This window comes from Rhinopithecus bieti, unplaced genomic scaffold (assembly GCF_001698545.2).
Source record: "Rhinopithecus bieti isolate Rb0 unplaced genomic scaffold, ASM169854v2 scaffold_5948, whole genome shotgun sequence".
Taxonomy (NCBI): domain Eukaryota; kingdom Metazoa; phylum Chordata; class Mammalia; order Primates; family Cercopithecidae; genus Rhinopithecus; species Rhinopithecus bieti.
The window spans coordinates 836,216-843,424 of record NW_016805422.1 but is presented as its reverse complement, the minus strand read 5'-3'; the positions used below and the strand labels follow the sequence as shown (position 1 = coordinate 843,424).

The 7,209-nt window shown below is 45.9% G+C and overlaps 1 long non-coding RNA gene across 2 annotated transcripts in view; it reads right to left on the bottom strand.

Annotated features, from left to right (window-relative positions):
- The window catches only part of LOC108529845 (uncharacterized), a 63,670-nt gene extending 58,343 nt beyond the window's left edge, over positions 1 to 5,327 (bottom strand). For both annotated transcript variants that reach the window (XR_001885696.1, XR_001885697.1), the window contains exons 1-2: positions 5,287 to 5,327; positions 3,585 to 3,698 (exon numbers count right to left, since the gene is read on the bottom strand). This is a non-coding gene — a long non-coding RNA (uncharacterized LOC108529845). The remainder of the gene's footprint in view (positions 1 to 3,584; positions 3,699 to 5,286) is intronic.
- Between the last annotated feature and the right edge of the window lie 1,882 nt (positions 5,328 to 7,209).

The window sequence follows — 7,209 nt, the reverse complement described above, 5'->3', positions numbered from 1 at the left end:
CCCGCCTCGGCCTCCCAAAGTGCTGGGATTACAGGTGTGAGCCACCGCACTTGGCCCAGCAATCTTTTTAATTATACTTGATTAAGGAATCATTTCATCGCTTTAAAAATTTTCTACAAATCCTTGGACAAGCCAGAAATATGGTAGATATTGGTGGTTTGATGTTCGAAAATGTGTTGGAAGCCGGGTGTGGTGGCTCACACCTGTAATCCTAGCACTTTGGGAGGCTGAGGTGGCCAGATCACTTGAGGCCAGGAGTTTGAGCGTAGCCTGGCTAACATGGTGAAACCCCATCTCTACTAAAAATACAAAAATTAGCCAGGTGTAGCGGCAGGCACCTGTAATCCCAGCTACTCAGGAGGCTGAGGCAGGAGAATTGTTTGAACCCGGGAGAAGGAGGTTACAGTGGGCCAAGATTGCGCCATTGCACTCCAGCTGGGCAACAGGGCGAGACTCTGTCTCAGGGAAAAAAAAAAAAAAATCCGTGGTTTAAAAAAAAAAGAAAAGCTAACTAACACAAACAAACAGGACAAGAGACATATCTAAATAGACAAGTAACAGAATTCCCAAATTCCCATGCCTCTGCACGCAGGACCTTGCTAATAAACCTCCCATTTGGAGTCCTACACGTCAAGGAAAGATTACTAAGAAGAATTCAACTTCGAAAGGGCTTGGAGTGCTCACTTTGGCAGCACGTATACTAAAACTGGAACAATACAGAGGAGATTAACCTGCCCCCTGCATAAGGATGACATGCAAATCTGTGAAGCATTCCATATTTTTTTAAGAAAGTTTTTTAAAGAAAAAAAAAATGAAACAGCTTGGAAAACATCAGAGAAAGCCAGCAGACGATCCAGGCCACTGGAGCCTATTCAGCCGAGCCTGGGCTCCTGCCCTGTTCAGCTGTGTGCCTGGGCCTGCAGCTCAGCAGGAGAGGGACCTTGCAGGACTCACACCTTGGCCTAAGAGGCCAGAGTAATAAAATTAGGATTATTTATGATGCAGAAGTGATTTAATAACATTTTTCGAGAACCTGAAGGATTTATGTAGAGGAACTGCTGTTCTAGTAACTAAACCCTTTTGGATGGACTCCAAGATAAACCAGGCTTGTCTAGCTTCCGCCCTGAGCCCCTCCACCTCTTCCAGTTGCTCTTGGCAAATAATCTCTTCCACTTTACTGGAGGGTGATGGTCAAGGAGATGACCTTCCTGGCTGCTTTATCTACCCTCCTCCCCACCTCAAAATATCTCCCAACATCTCTCTTTGTTCCTTCACGTCACAAAGGAAGAATCAAAGGAGGAGGGACCTAACATTTATTGACTGCCTGCTGTGTGCCAGCAGCTTGCAGAAACATTACCTCATTTAATTCCCACAAACACCCTGTGAGGTAGGCATAATTATCCCTGTTTTGCTTGTTAGGGGATGGAGGAAATCATATTCTTTTAGCAGCTGGTATGAGAATTTCTCTTGGGGGCAAGGCGTGGTGGCTCGGGGCTGTAATCCCAGCACTTTGGGAGGCCGAGGAGGGTGGATGACTTGAGGTCAAGAGTTTGAGACCAGTTTGGCCAACATGGCAAAACCCTGTCTCTACTAAACATACCAAAAATTAGCCGGGTGTGGTGGTGCACGCCTGTAATCCCAGCTTCTCAAGAGGCTGAGGCATGAGAATAGCTTGAGGCCAGGAGGTGGAAATTGCAGTCTATACTCCAGCCTGGGGACAGAGCAAGCAAAGCAAGACTCTGTCTCAAAAAAAAAAAAAAAAAGAATTTATCTTGGAGAGAGAATCATCTTCATGGGAGAATGCCTTTATCAGCCTCTTTGGACAGTGTGGAGGGAGGGGAGAGAGATGAGGAAATGTGTGTGGAATGGGCAGGGTGAAGGGACGGTGGGCTCCTCACTCAGAAAGAAGAGGGGAGGGGCAGAGGCAAGAAAAGAGCAGGAGCTTTAGAGAAAGGCTTTGGGTGGCACAATATGCCCCTACCCTCAAAAGCATATCTCTTAAAATCTCAAATAAATTTACTAAGCTCATGAAATGCTGAAAGAAAATTTTTGAATGTGTTTTCTGGTATAGGGTGAAACAAAGCCACGTGTGTTTCACCTGAGATGGTGACAGGCAGACCTGTAAAGGAAGTACATTTCCTAAATTCAAGAGCAGGAAGGTCCCCCACCCCCACCCGTTGACATCTGAGTTCTGTAGAGAGGGGAAAACTGAGGCTCAGAAGTTAATCAACTTCACTAAAGTCACACAGCATCACTAACAAAGGGAATTGATCCCAAGTCTGTTTATCTTGAATGCCTATTGTTTTTACTCTACTCCACATGCTGCTCGAAGAAAGACAGCTTTTTCCTCTCCCAGGCCAACTCTTCCACTGCTGTACTCCATCTAATCATAGTAATTAATAGTAGTGAATATATATTGAGTGTCTACCATATGCCAGACATTGTTGCATGCAGTAGCTCATTTGCTCCTCACAATGACACTATATATTTGACCATATAATTATTCACATTTTATTACATGGAAACTGCTGCTCAGAGAGGTTAAGACACTAGCTCAAAGTCCCACTGCTGTAAGTGGTGAAACCAACATTTGAATCAGAGCCCATGGTCTTAACTGCATTGCATTCTCTGATCTCATCCCTTCTCACCTCTTGAAAGAACAGTTCTTCAAATTAACCCATCTAATTAACCTGTTCTCTCCCTCCCGCTCCTAGGATGGGACCTGGTGGGGTTTGCACAGGTCACGCAACACTGAACAGGGAAGGTGTTCTGATGAGCTTGGGTCAAAACTCAGGCTAACAGTATAACTTGGGGGTTGGTAAATTTTTTCTGTAAAGGGCCAGACAGTAAATATTTCAGGTTTAACAGGCCTTATGGTCTCTGTAGCCAACTGCTTAACTCTGCTGTTGTAACATGAAAGTAGCCATAGTCAGGCCGGGTGCGGTGGCTCAAGCCTGTAATCCCAGCACTTTGGGAGGCCGAGACGGGCAGATCCACGAGGTAGGAGATCGAGACCATCCTGGCTTAACCACGGTTGAAACCCCGGTCTTACTAAAATACAAAAACTAGCCGGGCGAAAGTGGCGGCGCCTGTAGTCCCAGGCTACTCGGGGAGCTGAGGCAGGAGAATGGCTGTAAACCAGGAGGCGGAGCTGCCAGATGAGCTGAGATCTGGCCACTGCACTCCAGCCCCTGGCGACAGAGTGAGACTCTGGCCTTCAAAAAAAAAAAAAAAAAAAAAGAAAGTAGCCATAGTCATAAGTGATATGGGCAGGACTGTGTTCCAGTAAAGCTTTATTGATGGACACTGACATTTGAATTTCCTAAAATTTTTATGTGTCACAAAATACTATTCTTCTTTTGCTTCTTTTCTCCAATCATATAAAAAGGTAAAAACCATGCTTAGCATAAAAGTCACATAAAAACGGGAGGCAGGCTGGATTTGGCCTGCAGGTGACAGTTTGCTGACCCTAGTTTTACCAAACCTTCCCTTCTTTTGGATTCTACATCCAGCTGGGCCAACTCCAGATTAAACAGCTTCTAGGTCGGGCTTTGAGCCTGCCCTCCTTTGCCCGCTCCTCTTACCTACGAAACCACACAGGTCCAGTCCACAAACCTCTGCTCATCGCTGCCCCATCAGGAGCTCTCCTCCAGTCTTCCAGCATCTCCTGACCAACCACAAGCTGCTGTCTGCTGTCCCTGCAGGAGGTGGCCATAAAGAAAGATGGAACTGCCATCATTTAGATGACCCTGGTGAAGCAAAGCCCCAAGGACAGGTTTAAGGGGTATTACCCAAACACTATGACAAGCCTTGCAAATAATACGCTTCAAATAGATTGCACATCATAAAAGGAAATCTCTAGGAAAGGTGGAGAAGACATTGCTAACAATGTCTAATCTGGGTCCAAGGAAGGAGTCCTGGAGACAGAAATGGAAATGCCTTTCTCCTTCAGGAGACCAAGGCCAGAGGACAAGATATGGAAGACAGGAGTACACCAGGGTCACAGGACAGTTTAGGTCTAGTACCACAGAGAGGACTAAAAAGCACTGACAGTCAGGCGTGGTGGCTCACACCTGTAATCCCAGCACTTTGAGAGGACAAGGCAGGTGGATCACCTGAGGTCAGGAGTTCGAGACCAGCCTGGCCAACATGGCAAAACCCCATCTCTACTAGAAATACAAAAATTAGCCAGGCATGGTGGCACGTGCCTGTAATCCCAGCTACTCTGGCGAGAGGCTGAGACACGAGAATTGCTTGAACCCAGGAGGTGAAGGTGCAGTGAGCTGAGATTGTGCCACTGCACTCCAGCCTGGGTGACAGAGCAAGACTCTGTCTCAAAACAAAAAAAACCACTGACTAAGGAAAGGCTAAGAATAACAACAACAACAAAAAACTGCTAACTTTTTTTTATTAAACACCTATTGTGTTCTAGGCATACGTTGCTGGTTTTTAAAAAATCATACTGTCTCTTATTTAACTCTTTCAACACTCTGGTAAAATAATCATTTAAAAAATCTTCTTGCATTCATTTTTAAAAAATAAATATTGTGCACCTTTTATGTGGCAGACACTATGCTAGATGCTGAGGATAAGCAAGTAAGCAAAAATAGACCTTGTGCCTGCTTTCATGGAGATTATACAGGGATTGGCAAATTTTTTTTCCGTAAAGGACCAGATTGTAAGTATTTTAGGTTTTGTGGGCCATAAGGCCTCTGCTGCAACTACTCAACTCTGCCACTGTAGTGCAAAAGCAACCACATACAATATGTAAAAAAGTAGGTATGGCTGCGTGCCAATAAAACTTTTTTATAAAAATAGGCTTCAGGCCAAAGCTGGCTACAGTTTGCTGACCCCTGTTCTAGTAGGAGACAAACATTAAGTAAATAATTACACAAAAAGCAATCATTAAGTGACATCAGGCAGAAGTTCCTGATACTAAAAAACACTATAATCAGAGAGATTTAACCTATTCAGGGAGATTAGAGGTTTCCCTGAGGGAGTAAGTCTTAGATCTAATGTAGCAGTTAATTAGTGAGGTGAGGGTAAGACTATTGCAAACAAAGGAAACAGCTTGTGCAAAGGCCTGGGGCAGAAAGCAGCACAGTAAACCCAAGTTAAAAGAGGTTTATAGGGCCGGCGGGAGGGCTCATGCCTATGATCCCAGCACTTTGGGAGGCTGAGGCAGGCAGATTACCTGAGGTCGGGAGTTTGAGACCAGCCTGACTAACGTGGAGAAACCCTGTCTCTACTAAAAATACAAAATTAGCTGGGTGTGGTGGCACATACCTGTAGTCCCAGCTACTAGGGAGGCTGAAGCAGGAGAATCGCTTGAACCTGGGAGGCAGAGGTTGCGGTGAGCCGAGATCATGCCATTGCACTCCAGCCTGGGCAACAGGAGCGAAACTCCATATCAAAAAAAAAAAAAAAAAAAGGAGGTTTATAAGCCTGGTGCGGTGGCTCATGCCTATAATCCCAACATTTTGGGAGGCCGAGGGCGGGTGGATCACAAGGTCAGGAGTTCAAGACCAGCCTGGCAAAGACGGTGAAACCCCATCTCTACTAAAAATACAAAAATTAGCTGAGCGTGGTGGCGGGTGCCTGTAATTCCAGCTACTTGGGAGGCTGAGCCAGATAATTACTTGAACCCGGGAGGCAGAGGTTGCAGTGAGCCGAGATCTTGCCACTGCACTCCAGGCTGGGTGACAGAGTGAGACTCCATCTCAAAAAATGAAAGAAAGAAAGGAAAGAAAGGAAGGAAGGAAGGAAGGAAGGAAGGAAGGAAGGAAGGAAGGAAGGAAGAAAGAAAGAAAAAGAAAGAAAGAAAGAGGTTTATATAGTTGGGGCAGAAAAAGTCAGTGAGTGTGAGCTCAGACTGAAAACAGCAGGGAGTGCCAAGCCCTATAAGGCCTTGTGGATCTTGTTAGGGGATAAGGTCCCTATTTAAATACAGAGACTATTGCACAGGGAATTAAGTAACATGCTCAAGGTCATGTAGCCCGCAAAAGGTGGAACTAGAAGCCTTATCTCTAGACCCAACTTCTGTATTCCCTTCGTGTTCATTTTGGTTCTGTTTGCCCAATGTCTACAAATTTTCCTCTGTGAAATTCCCAAATCATTCAACAAAATGAAAAGGAAAGAGAAAGCCGAGTCCTGCACCTAGGCTAGGAGGCTAGCAGAGCCCTGATACCAGCGGGAAACCAGAGTGAACCTGGCAGATAAGTCCTACTGTGGAGGACCTACAGGTCTGGGGAGAGCTGGGTTCCTACTTCTCCTTTTGTCTCTGATGACCCCTTATATGAGTCTTAGCAAAGCTTCCTCTGTCCTTGATGTCAAAGGAGCCTTCAGAATTATCGCCCGGACTCCTCCCGCTGCGTTGCCAGGCCCTCTGGATCTTGCCCTGCCCGCCTCTGCACTCTGTCCTCACTGCCTCACTTGCACGCTCCCCTTGGGGACACTTGCATGGCTTGCTGCTCTGTGAACACTCCACGTCCCCTCCTCAGTTCCACGCTGTTCCGCTGCTGGAAGAGCACATGCCTTGCCCTTCCCCTTTGTCTGGAAACCTTCTCTTCTTGAAGAATCCATGAAAATGTGGCACATATACACCATGGAATACTATGCAGTCACAAAAAAGGATGAGTTCATGTAATTTGCAGGGACATGGATGAAGCTGGAAACCATCATTATCAGCAAACTAACACTGGAACAGAAAACCAAACACCACATGTTCTCACTCGTAAGTGGGAGCTGAACAGTGAGAACACATGGACACAGGGAGGGGAACATCACACACTGGGGCCTGTCAGGGGGTTGGGGGGCTAGGGGAGTGATAGCATTAGGAGAAATACATCATGTAGATGATGGGTTGATGGGTGCAGCAAACCACCATAGCACGTGTATACCTATGTAACAAACCTGTATATTTTGCACATGTATCCCAGAACTTAAAGTATAATATAATAAAACAAAACAAAACAAAAAATCTTCAAAGAGGAATCTCCAAAAGCAAAATAAATAAATAAATAAAAGAATCCACCTAGGAGGCCGGGCTCAGTGGCTCACACCTGTAATCTCAGCACTTTGGGAGGCAGAGATGGGTGGCACGTGCCTGCAAATCCCAGCTATTTGGGAGGCTGAGGCAGGAGAATTGCTTGAACCCAGGAGGTGGAGGTTGCAGTGAGCCAAGATAGTGCCACTGCACTCCAGTCTTGG